The following is a 14,403-nucleotide window of genomic DNA, read 5'->3' as shown; positions in this document are numbered from 1 at the left end:
TGGAGGAGATATATATGTGTGTGTGTGTATATTATATATATGTATATATATTATATATATAATTCATCAGTAATAACACTTACCTTGCATGTATGAGTCCCTTGGTTTGATTTCTAACTCTACAGAAACAAACAAGCTAAAAAAATAAGGAGTAAGTGGGGCTGGAGCAGTGGTACAAGCAGTAAGGCATCTCTGCCTTGCCTGTAGTAGCCTAAGACAGATTGCAGTTTGATCCCCCAGATCCCATATGGTCCCCCAAGCCAGGAGCGATTTCTGAGAGCATAGCCAGGAGTAACCCCTGAGCATCACCAGGTGTGGCCCAGAAGCAAAACAAAATAAAACAAATGAGTCATTTACTGTTTATTTACTTATTGTTTGCTTTAGGCAAATAGAGGTATCTATTTAAGTTTAATGAATTAAAACAGAAAATTATTTTCTAGTTTTAAGTAGAATTAGTCCTACTAAAGTCTAAATGAATAATTCTGTTTCTTAGTCTGTATTTTAAGGGGCAAGAATAATGTATAGAAAAGCTTTTTGTTTGAATGAAAAGATACAGCCTTTATAAAATGTCATCTTTCTCCAAATACTTAATCAATAAATGAGGTGATGATGGGATTTCTTGATAAATGAATATTTTAATACAATGCCTGATATTTCTATTATTCTTCCTGCATCTGTCTTACCTCTCAAACCTTTTTCCTTAATTCTTAGATCACTGCATTCCAAATCATATATGTGCAGCCTCTGTACATAGAGAACCCAGCATTGTCATTATCCTTTTAGTTTTGGGGAACCTCTTGCACTTATTCAGCATTCAAAAATACTGTTTAACTTTCTACTCTTATTCAATCTGTTATTCCATATCAAGAATAAGATTTCCAGAGATATAGTGTAGTTGTTTAGGTACTTGCCTTGCTGCAGCCAGCCTAAGTTCTCTCCCCACATCTTCACATGCTACCTGGAACCCTGCTAGGAGAGGAATCTAAATAGAGTAAGACTTGATCTGGGTGTGGTCCTAAAAAAAAGAGTGAGAAAGAGGATTTTCTCATATTTATCATATTTTAATGATATTCAAAATGACTACTACTACATCAACAAAATCTGTAGACACTGTATCTTGATGACAGATAAACAGCCCAGCTCTAAACTCAAAATGAAAAAAAATTAATCTCAAAAGGAATATAATCATTGACACATATTTCTGGGTAGATTGTCTGAAGAGACACATCTGGAGCTTTCTTGGAGGATAGTTGTTAGGTCACAGCCTGCCTTTACCCAAACAAAGGTATTCCCACAATTTCCTCTTCCATTTCACATAGCCATTTGACTTGTAAAAGCCCACCTAGATAGGTACTTTTGTCTCTCATTCAACCCTCCCTCTCCTGTCTGATAAAGACAATTTTCAGTTTGTCTGAAACACCACAAGAGACACCACAAGGCAAGACACCACTGACTTCATAATTCTTTCCTGACTGGCTTGGTTTATTAATTCTTTGTGGCTACCTGATTCAGACCCATTTACCTGGGTTTGGAAATATGGTGTGTAGAGTGATTTCACAACATGGGGCACTTTCACAACTGGAGCCCAAACAGTGACCCAGGGACCTGAGAAGACTCAGTGATTGTGAGTGATTTGATCTTTTGGTGGCCTCCTCAAACTGGACTTGTGCACAGTGTGCCCTTCACAGAAACATTGGTGCACATGGCAACCATTCTGAACAGCTTCATGTTGCTCTGTCTGGTCTCTCAATTGTGGTAGCATCTATGGTAGCAGAGGCCTACTTAGCTGGGATAGAAGAAGGCAGTGAAGGGGAGTTGTGTCCCAGAGTTCAATGCACAAGGAAATTCCCCAAGATAGACCACATTCTGAGCCACAAAAAAAAAAAAAATACCTTCATAAAATCAAGAGCATAGAAATTATATCAACTATCTTCTCAGGACATGATCTATATTATAATCAATTACACATAGAAATTGATAAATAACTCTAGCTCCTGGATTTTAAACAACTCACTACTAAACTAACCAGTGGGTCAGAGAAGAAAGAAAATAGTCCTGAAAATAGATAATAATGAGAACACAAATAACAGAATTTTGGAGACATAGCAAAAGCAGTATTAAGGAGAAATTTTATAGCTTTGCAAGCATTCATCAGGAAGGAAGGAAGAGCCAATGCAAATAACCCTACAATTTAAGAAAATGGAAAATGACTAACAAAATGAGCTGAAAGCAGGCAAAAGGAAACTGAATAATTAAGATTAGAACAAGAATAATAAATTGGAATCCAAAATAAAGCAATCCAAAAGATCAATGAGAACAGGAATTGGTTCTTTGAACAATAAGCCATTTAAAGACTCACAAAGAGAGAGGGAACCCTAATAAACCAAATCAGAAATAAAAAGGGAATTGCCACAACAGCTAGTACAAAATTTGAAAAAATAATCAGAAATTTCTTTGAGAATCTTTATGACACAAAATAAGAGAACCAAGAAGAAATTAATAAATATTTGAACTTTATAACCTCCAAAATTGAGCCAAAATAATGTGGAATACCTTAACCAAAGACTTCTCAAAAACAAAAGCTCTGACCCAGATGGATGCATTAGTGAGTTCTCTCAAAACTTTTAAAAGGACACGCTGCCAATTTTTCCAGGCTTTTCCAAGAAATTGAAATACTCCCAAGACAACACACACACACACACACACACACACACACACACACCACAAATAGAATTGTGGTTGTGGTCCAATATCCAGATGTGTGGATCCTCAACAAAATACTATTAAATAAAATCCAACAATACATCAAAAAGGTCATAAACCATGACCAAGTTAAACCATCCCAGGAAAGCAAGATGGTTGAACATATGCAAGTCAATCAACATAATACAACATATAGCAATAAAAAAAATAAAAATCTTCATATTAATAGATACCTTAAAAGCACTTGACAAGATTCAGAACCTATTTATATTAAAATAAACTTTAAGTCAAAGCTATTTACCACAAGTCCACAACAAACTATACTCAGTGGGGAAAAACTTTAAGTATTTCCTCTAAAATCTGACAAAATACAAGGTTGCTGATTCTCACCACTTCTATTAACTATAGCATTGAACATACTTGCCATAGCAATTAGAATATAAAAGATGGATCCAGAGCAATAGCACAGAGTATATGGCATTTGCCTTGCAATCAGCAGACCTATGGTCACCCCAGTATCACATATGGTTCTTCGCATCTGCCAAAAGTAACCTCTGAGCACTGCCAGCTGTGGCCCAAACACCAAAAAATAAGAAAAATGAATAAAAATATATTAAAGCATCCATATAGTTAGGAAAGGAAGAATTCCACTTCTCACTGCAAATGACATCATACTATATTTAGAAAATCATACTCTACAAACTAACTTCTAGAACAATATATTTGTATATTAAAGTGGCAGCCTACAAAATGGAATGCAAGAATCCATTGCTTTTCTATACACAAATAATGAAAGAGGGAAAAAAGATCTTAAAACAGCAATCCCATTCACAATTGTGCCTCAAAAAATCTAGTGCCATAGAATCAACTTGGAATAAGGAAACTAAAAACACTGCTTTAAGAAATAAAAGAGTGCAGAAGGATATGAAAACACACTTCTTCCTCATAGATTGGGAGAATGAATATTATTAATGGTAATATTCCCTAAAGCACTGTACAATTTAATCCAATTCCTACTAGGATACCCATGATTATTTATTTTCCAAATAAACCAAACAATTCTGAAATTTATATGTAAAAATAAACCTCCATGAAGAATAACTAAAGCAATTCTTGAAAAGAAGAGAGCATCACTTTCCCCAACTTCAAACTGTACTATAAAGTGATAGTCATTAAAACAGAATGGGAGGAGGCTGGAGCAATAGCACAGTGGATAAAGCATTTGCCTTGCATGTAGCCAATCTGGGTTTGATCCCTGACATCCCATATGGTCCCTAAGCTTGCCAGGACTAATTTCTGAGTGAAGATCCAAGAGTAACTCCTGAGCATCTCCAGGTGTTGCCAAAAAAAGGCATAGTCTTGGACTAAAGACAGATCCTCAGATCAATGCTATAGTCTTGAATATCCTGAGAAAGACCCTCAAGTAGAGTATCAATTAATCTTTGATAAAGTGAAAAGAATTTCAAGTGGTGTTGTGAGAACTGGTCAACTTCAACCAAAAAAAGTGAACTCAGACATCTCTTTAGTATCATACAAAAAAGTTAAATCAAAATGGATTAGAAACCTTGATATCAGATCTAAAACTATAAGGTACATAGAGAAAAACATAGGCAAAATTTTCCATGATACTGAAGTGAAAGGCATCTTTAAGGATAAAATACAACTGACCAAGCAAGTGGAATAAAAATAAATAAATAAATAAATAAAACTACATTAAATTAAGCTTCTGAGCCTCAAAGAAAATGGTGACTAGGATACAATGACTTCCCACAAAATGGAAGAAACTATTCGCCCCAATACCCATCTGATATGGGGCTATAATATGTAGAAAGCACTGGTAAAGTTCAGGGAGAAAAAAAAATCATCTAACTCCATCAAAAAATCAAGAGAATGGGTTGGAGCAGTGGCGCATGCCATAATAAGGCATCTGCCTTGCGTGATCTAACCTAGGACGGACTGTGGTTCATCCCTGGGGTCCCATATGGTCTCCCAAGCCAGGAACGATTTTTGAGTGCATAGCCAGGAGCAACCCCTGAGTGTCGCAGGGTGTGGCCCAAAAACCAACAAAAAAAAATCAGGAGAAGAAATAAACAGAAAGTTCATCAATGTATATAGAGGTCCAAAAGGCACATAAAAATAATTCACATTATTACTTATCAGGAAGTTGTGAAACAAAACAACAAGGAAATACCATTTCTCACCATTGAGACTGGTACCCATTAAAACGAACAAGAACTACCAGTGCTGGCAGGAAGAAAGGAATTCTTATAAGCTGCTGGTAGGAATGTCAACTGGTCCAGACTCTTTGGAAAACAATATGGATATTCCTCATAAAACTAGAAATTAAGCTTCCATATGACCCAGCAATATTTCTCTTAGCAATATACCCTAGGATCCCCAAAACACAATGAATAAAATCCCTCTGCACTATGTTAATTGCATCACTATTCACAATAGATAGAATCTGGAAATAACCTGTGCCTAAGAATAAATGTTTGGAAAGAAACTACATCTACACAATGGAATACTATGCAGCTGTTAGGAAAAATGAAGGCATAAAATTTACTTATCCATGATGAATATGAAGAGCATTATGCTGAACAAGACGAATTAGAAGAGGAAAGATAGTTTTGAATGATCACACTCATTTGTGGGACATTAGAAAAAATAGTATGATAATAATATCAAGAGACAATAGAGATTAAGGGCCAGGTGGACCAATCCATAAGTGAACTAGAAGGAAGCTTACCACCAATAACAGGGTAGTACATTTAGGGTAGAGAAGAGACCACTTTGACAATCATGGTTGGAATATCACTCTGGATAAGAACTGGGTGTTGAAAGGAGGTAAAGTTATATACATGATACCCCTTTGGTGACAATATTGTAAGCTACTGTGTCTAAAATTAAAAAGAGAGAATCAAAATGTCTGCCACAAAATCAGTCATGGGGGAGGGTGGGAGGGAAACTGAGGACATTAATGGCTGGAAATGTGTACTTGTGAAGGATGTTGGGTATTGTATGACTGAAACTCAAACATGAACAACTTTTTAAATGTGAATCTCAGTAATTCAATTAAAGAATTTACTTTTTTGGCCAAACCCATTTGATGCTCAGGGGTTACTCCTGGCTAAGCGCTCAGAAATTGCCCCTGGCTTGGGGGGATCATATGGGACTCCAGGGGATTGAATCGCAAATTCCTTGGCTAGCGCTTGCAAGACAGACACCTTACCTCTAGTGTAACCTCTCCGACCCCAAGAATTTACTTTTAAATAAATAAATAAATAAATAAATGCACACACCTACTATCAAATCCTCTAGTGATCAATCCTTAATTTTTTACTTCAGAACTTGAGACCAACGAATGTTTAACATATTTGTTGTAATGTATTCCTTTACAGGATACAGTACTTTTAAGGTCTTAGGCAATATATTATCATAATCTCTCATTATTCCAGAACTCATAAAGTGAAAAATTATTTTCATTTGGAAACAAAAAAACAAAAGCCAGATAAAACAATAGTTTTTTAGATATTTATGGCAAATCAGTAGCAACAGGCATTGGATTTGAGCTCTCACTTCTTACCAGCAAGGTAAGACAAAGGCATCCAATTTAGGAATTGAATGTATAGTCTTACTTTTCTCCTTAATTACTCAAATCTTATCTACTAATTCTTGAACATGACTTCCAAAGAACTAGAATTTAGGCACAGAGAAGGGGAAAAGATAAGCACACAAAATTTTAATACTGCAATGATCTTTGATCCCAATTTATTTAGTTTGAGTGTTTTATAAGGACATTGAAATCAGAAATTATATTTTTGTATATTGTTATAAGTTACCTATCATTTTGCTATGCATTTATAAAAGTTTTATAGGTTACCAGAAGTTACTCAAAAGGCATTTCTACCTAGTGTCATAGAAAATCAAACAAATTATTCCATTTCTTCTCTCAAGTTCATTGATAAGATCTCTAGTTTGCTAATTCCCTACTGGGAGAATGAGTTTAGTTATATTTAACTTTCTTCAAAAGAAGCTATGACGATTAATTAATATGTAAGAAGATCTATTACCATTAAGAGTTTAAAAACAATAATAACATTAATGAGCCAGATTTCTGTCTTATGTAACTCTATCAAACCTGTTACCAAGATGAATTATGCTCTGTTGGCAAGACTATTCATACTAAAGGATCTGCTACTTTGGAAGAGAAGATAATTATAAGCTACTAATGATTGTTTCTAGTATTTTATAATTACTAATTGCTTGAGTATGAAAGTGCTATATGAGAACCTGGAGATGAAAGACACAGCTTCCCAGGGAAAGGGAGAGGTATAGAAATAGTCTAGAAGGAAGCAAGCCCTTGAAGGGAGTTGGAGGATAGAAATGACTAAAAGGGGTTGCACTGGGGAATGGGAGGTGTGGAAATGTCAATGGTAGAAATTAGTGTTAAACTTGGAGAAGGAAGTTCTGCTGATAGGTTGTAAAGTGATATATATGAAACCCTATTAGCAACAGAGCTGTCAACTACAGTGCAAAAAATGTATAATCATAAAAAAATGCCTCTTGTAAAAGCAGATGGTAGAAGTCAAATGGGGGTGGGGGACATTGATGGAACTGGTGAGTTCATTGGTGTTGAAGCATTGTATGCCTCAAACCCAACCATAAATATCTTTGTGATTTCATGGTGACTATATAACAAAATACAAATAACAATTGCTAATAATAAAAAAAATGAGGGCCAGAGCAGTGGCACAAGTGGTAGGGCTTTTGCCTTGGACAAACTAACCTAGAATGGACCGCTGTTCAATCCCCCAGCATCCCATATAGTCCCCCAATCCAGGACCGATTTCTGAGCACATAGCCAGGAGTAGCCCTTGAGCATCACCAGGTGTGACCCCAAAACCAAAATAATAATAATAATAATAATAATAAATTTAAATATTGGTCTAGAATTTTTTTAAATTTCCTTGGAAATGAATAGGTTTTTTGCAGTCCAGAATTCTGTACCCTAAGTTAACAGAATTTTTGCATCATGATTTGCTTCTCTCTGTTATGAGAGAGAAGGGTATTTCTCAGTATCATTGCTAGAAGATGAGACCATTTCTACTAAATGTATGTACAGTACTAAAGATATAAATTTCTTTCCTTCAGGAAATGCTAAAGTGAGTGAGTACAAAGCACTGAAAGGGGGAGGTCAAATGTTTCTTTGTCTTCAGAATATCTCTCATAGGAAGTGCAAATTAGTGATCAGTATCCAAAAACAATAGAGATTGAGTCACAAAAATAGGTATTGTGCATAAAAAATTATCTCCCTTCTATTATTGGCACTTCTCCAAATCCATTTATATGTCTTGTAGATAGAATTTCATCAATTTGCCTCTGCCAAAAATGCATTCACTTCTTTTTTCAACAAACAGTGAGGTATCAGGTGTGACCAAATAATCATACAGCATGTATGTATAAACATGAGGGTTTTTTTGTTTTGTTTTACCTATATACATTCATCTTTGTCTTGTCCAGAGCCAAAATATGTATTGTGTTCTAATCAAGGGGACTACATAGTACCATTCCAACAATTTCTGGAGTTTACTCTTTATTAGTACAGTTTCTTACTAACCTCCCAACTTTTCCTTTACCCTGCTCTGGTTTCAACTTTCACAGAGAAGAAGCATCTCCCATATTAAGTAATGTTTAAAGACTTTTCTTGTGAAGTCAGAGTTAAGCTTGTACAACTGTTGATAACAGGGTTAGTACAACTAGTTTAACACGGTAGACCTGAAAGTGACCTAATGGGTTATTTATGTGACAACTGAAGACACAAGAGCACCTGAATATGTTCCTCAGGATGCTTCATCCTTCAACAACATCATCACCACCACCACCACACAAGTTAGCTTGACCTTCAGCCATTTTTTGAGATTACCTCTTCTTCACAGAATGCTGGCTTATGATCCCTATCACATTCTGAATATTCTAGAAATCTCTTTTCCATGGACCACTAAAACTTATTTTATCCGTCTCTCCATTTTGCTATGCCACACTGTGATTTTTCTTTTTTCACCATGTTCCAGAATTCCATAATCTTCAGAACACAAAAAGGTTCTAACTGGTACTGGGTATTTTTTACAGACTTACCTACTTGTTAAACATTTATCAAGAATATATATTTTAAATAGTATTTTAGATAATGCCAAAATATACCTTATGGTAGGGACTAGTGGGCTAGTATAACAGATAGGGCACTTGACTTCACTCAACCAACCAGGTTTGGTCTTCAACAACATACAATGTTCTCAAGCACTGCTAGGAGTATTCCCTTAGTGCTGAGCCAAAAGTAAGCCTGAGCACAGCATGGTGTGTCCCCAAAAGAAAAATGAATGATAACAGCAATATTCATAATATTTCTTTTCCTAAGAAAGGACCTTATCTCAGGGTAGATAATGTATTATATTTTCCACTTCTAGAGAACATTTTCACCGGACACCTAAGTACTCAGGCCAAATAGATATCAGAGAAGAATTGGTGCTTGCTTTGCACAGGGCCAATTCAGATTCCATCCCTGACAACTCAAATGGCTCCCAGAACACTACCAGAAGTGATCCCTGAGCACATATCCTGGAGTAATCCATGAGCACCACTTGGTATGACCAAAATCAACAACAGTAATAGCAGTAAAAACATAACCTAGGCCCCTATTAACTCATTGTGGAATTTGAAACCAACTTTTATTTATGGGGAAAAGGAGGAGCGATATGGGATGCATGCTGGGAACAGGAGTGGAGGGAGGACAACATTGGTGATGGGAATGCCCAGGATTTAATGTCACTATGTACCTAAAATACTACTGTGAATGATTTGTAATCCACTTTGGTCAAAATAAAAATTATTAATTAAAAAAGTGATGGACAGATGGAGTGATAATACAATACATAGGGCACATGCCTTGCACTTATCTGAATTGAGTTCAGTTTATTCCCCAGAACCCCATATTGTTCCCAAGTCCACTAGGAGTTTTCCTGATTGTAGATAGATAGATAGATAGATAGATAGATAGATAGATAGATAGATAGATAGATAGATAGATAGATAGATAGATGATAGAGATAGAGATAGATAGATAGATAGATGATAGATAGATAGATAGATAGATAGATAGATAGATAGATAGATAGATAGATAGATAGATAGATAGATAGATAGATAGATAGATAGATAGATAAAGTAGTGGAAATGGCCTGAGAGATTGTCGAGTGAGTAAGGTGCTTGCATTGCATATGGCCTACCTAGACTTGATAAAAGTTAAATCTCTGGTACCCCATGTGGTTCCACAGGCACTACCAGAGGTGACCCCTGGTACAAAACAGTGAGTAAGCTCTGAGCAACAGCAGAATTTGGCCCCAAAACCAGGAAAATAAAAGTAATGATGGAGGAAAAAACAAATGATAGAACAATTTGAAAAAAGATTTGCCACTGAATGTAGCAGAAACTGCCAAGGTATTTACAAAATTATTTTATTTTCCCCTCAGTCCTATGACCACAATACACTTACAGGTACACTTCCAGTTATATGAGGCTTAATGACTAAGAAATGAACAATGGAATTTGATCAGAACTATACCACTTCCAGGACTGGCCCTTAAGATTATGCTGAGTTCTCTGTAGCCTCCATGTGAGATCATGGAAATAAAAATATGTGAGATTAAAAGAAAAAAAGTTTTTACCCTTGAATGACCATAAGTAAATTTACTTACTAAGTATCAACATGAGTAAAAACAAAAATCTCTTTTTTACAACCACTGAGATTGTTAAATCAGATGCCTTTACTCGTATACAGGTGAAGTACCTTACAACATAACAAGAAAGTATCTTCCTTCTTTGTCCACAGTAACCACAATGATTCATGCCAAGTCATCAATTGAATAAACACCACCTCCTCTGCAATAGATTTCATACTTAGAAATACTCAGAATTTTGTGCACATTCTCTTTTAACTGCTACATAATTATGACTGTTCTATGGCTACTCTTATACACATGTGCTAGTAGCTAATCTCAAAAAGATAACTCTCAGTAAAGATACTGAAGAGGGAACCACAATTATGTAGTATATTACAGAGAAATTGGGGTCACAGGTAGAAAGTTATAAATGATGAAGGCCATCTAAATAAATAATTAGTATGTTATATAAGTAGCTCAAGGTAGGTTACTCTAACAAATCCTAGGTTGGATCCCCAGCATTTCTCAAAAAAGAAGTTTTAAAAAAATAATCAAACAATGAAGGTCATAAAAATATCTGTACCTGGAAGGTCTTGGATGATGAGTAAGTCTATCAAGATATTGCTGGAGAAGTTGTTATTATCATTAAAACTTGGAGACTAACACTTCTACTTCTCCCAGCAGGAGCTGGCAACCAAGTCTTCAACTCAGAAACTCTGCCCAACTTCCAGGTCACCTTCATCAAGCCTGGAAATGTTGAGTTTATTCCTTCTTAATCATATGTCATTGCCACGAGTCCAAAGATAGTTGGAAGAGGTGATAGTGATGCATGGAAAAAGTACTCATAATAGAGATTCCTCAGTGTGTACCACTAGACCTTAGTCCACACTCAGCCTGCTCAGGGATTTGCATATGTTTCATAGAAACAAGGGGAGAGACTGGATTTACAACTCTCTTGAAATGCATCGAAGTCTATAGATGTTGAATTGTGTAATTGAAGATACAACTAAGTGGTTTATTTTGAGAAAAACTCAGTCAGCCTCAGTGGTAGGCACAAGTGATATTGCCTTCATAACTTGTACAATTCTGATAGAGAATAAAAATTTAAACCTACCTTCTGGAACAAGCAGGTTTAAATATTATCAGCATCTTACAGAGTACTCTTTGACATCTGAGGGTATAGAATGAGATCCACCAAATCTTAAAGTCACTGTATAATAGAACTGGATTGTGCTGTTTTATGGAGAGAAAAAAATACTGACTTTTGAATAACTTAACCATTCATTTTCTTGTTTAAGTAAAAAAATCCAGTTTTATTCATGCAGAGTAGGCAGGGTGTGTGAAACAAATAATAATTCACCAGCCCCAGAATTATTATGTTTTCATTTATAAACATTTTACTTGAGATCTTTATTCATATGTTCCAATGAAAAAATGCAATTTGTATAGTCCTTATTCTTCCATGGTTGTATTTTAATAATAATAAAGTAATACAATAAACATATCCTGTCTCCTCTTGATGAAAATATCAAGATTTATTTCCTAAATAAATAAATATTCAGTAATACATCTGTGCTTAGAAATGTTTAATAGAAAAAATTTTGTGGATCAGATATCAATTACTTTAACACTTAAGTGAATAGAGTCATATATTGTCTTTCCAGTGCTATTTAACTCCCAAGGGTAAATATGTATGTTCAGAGAAATAATATATTGTTTTAAAATAGGCCTTTAAAAATTGCTTCTCACTGAAAATTTATAACCTTGTTCTTGCTCAGTCATCATTTATCAGTAAAGATAATACATTCTTATGCTCTAAAACATGGTGTTAAAATTTTTCACTTTATGCTTTCATCTTAAAGGGATTGTAATTTTATCATGATCAAGAGTTTTTAAAGTCAACTATTTTCTTCTTTTTTTCTTCTAGTCTTCTCAAATGGAAAATGTACTAGAATTAAAGAACCTGTATCCTCAATGTTGTTATAAAAGTGTTATTCCCAGATTGCTTATAAAGATGATAAATCATCTTATCTTTATACCACTGGATTCTGGTTAGAAGCAGAAAATCATTCTCAAAGTAAAGAAATCCTTACTGCACAGATTTAAAGTATCTGTTCTTAACATAATATAAAGTGGGACTTCCCACTGTGAATGTGGTATTCTGGCACTATTTTATCTAATCAAAGTAAACGCCTCAATAAGCAATTCATTTGTAGCAGTGAGTTACAGCATATTGCCTCTGATTTCAATCATCTTTTGTCTCTTGATATATTTATATATTTCTCTTGGAACAACCTGGAATTATAAGATAGCCTGCCTACTATGTTTTCCTTTTTCCCAACTTCTGCAAGCTTGTTGTGATGACTTTTTTAAATTAAATGTTAAGATACCATCATTCACATAATGAGTCCATTGAATTTCAGGCATATTATGTTTTAAAATCAATCCTATCACCAGCTTTGATTTTCTTTTCTTGATTTCCTTATGTTACTATCCCCAGGTTTCCTCCAATCCCCCCAGTCCTTGGCAAATGCATTTTTAAGTGTAACTATTGTTTTAGGAATTACTCCCTTACAGGATAATTGGTTCTATAGTTTAGATATATACATAATACTCCTCTATGCCATCAATGTGATCAAGGCCCTGACACCTAACCCTATCTCCTATCCATTTCTTCTTTATCTTTCTTTTTTAATTTCTTTTCTTTCACGTTCTTATCATTTTCATGATCGAGTCGAGGGTCTTCCTATGTATTCTTATGAAATTTCAATGAATATATACAGATTTTTGGATTTTTTGGTTTTGAGGCCACAACCAGTGACACTCAGAGGTTTACCCCTGGCTATGTGCTCAGAAATCACTCCTGGCTTGGGGAATCAAACAGCAGTCCATGATAGGTCAACCACGTGCAAGGCAGATGCCCTTTCATTATGCCACCACTTCAGTTCCAAAATTGGATCTTTTATAATTCTAATTGTAGTTAATAATCCAAAACTAATTAGAAACTTTTAGTCACTTAAAAGTTTAAAAAAAAAAACAATGGATTGTCATATTGATTAGAATGAGATACATGTCAAGAAAAGGCATTATTTTTACTTTCTTGTTTTTTTCTAGACTGCATCCAGCAGTGCTCAGGGCTTATTCCTGGCTCTGTGCTCAGAGTTAATTCTTGGCAGTTCTTGAGGTACCATATACATATATTATGCCAGAAATAAACCCAGGTAGGCCATGTCTAAGGAAAGCACCCTGGCATACACATATCACTCTGGCATACACATACACATGGAACTCTTCTTCCATTTTTGTGAAACTCTTCTTCTATCCAAATATTCTCCTAGAATGCATTCCCTCATAGATAACTTAGATTAGTCTTTGCAAGATCAGTTTTCGTAGCCTGACCAATTTCTCATGTTCTGATCCAATACCAGTTGTTCAATTCTACTTTTTAAAAATAATGATTGAACTTATCCCTAAGGAAATGTTGAAGTAAATGCTCATATGATAAGACCATTTTTTCTAAAATACTCATGAAAATTGTTTGCCCACTTTATGCACATGAAAAAATGCTCACTGTGAGTTGTGATGAGGAAAATACAAATCAAAACAACAATAAATACAGTGAAAAGGAAACTTGTACTCATCATTGGTGGAAATGTTATGTAGTTCAAACTTTATGGAAAGCAGTATGGAAAACTCAAAAAAATGTGCAAATATAGGGGCTGGAGAGATAACCCAAGGCATTTTCCATGCAAGCAAGCAGCCCAAGATGGACAGTGGTTGTATTCCCGACATCTATGGTATCCAGAGCCTGCCAGGAGTGATTTCTGAGCAAAGAGCCAGGAGTAACCCCCAAGCATCTCTGGGTCTGACCCAAATAAATAAAACAAAAAAATCAATCATTTGCAAATACAGCAGCAGGAATCAAAGTTCTTCTGGGGAAGATTCTAATGCTGCCCTGGCATTGACTTGCTCCAGAATGGTT

General features: G+C 35.2%; 1 protein-coding gene across 1 annotated transcript in view; it reads left to right on the top strand.

Annotated features, from left to right (window-relative positions):
• The window catches only part of SPATA16 (spermatogenesis associated 16), a 278,777-nt gene that overhangs the window by 158,609 nt on the left and 105,765 nt on the right, over window positions 1–14,403 (top strand). The window lies entirely within an intron of this gene.

Source organism: Suncus etruscus, chromosome 6, assembly GCF_024139225.1.
Source record: "Suncus etruscus isolate mSunEtr1 chromosome 6, mSunEtr1.pri.cur, whole genome shotgun sequence".
NCBI lineage: Eukaryota > Metazoa > Chordata > Mammalia > Eulipotyphla > Soricidae > Suncus > Suncus etruscus.
This window is presented reverse-complemented; position numbering and strand designations above follow the sequence as displayed.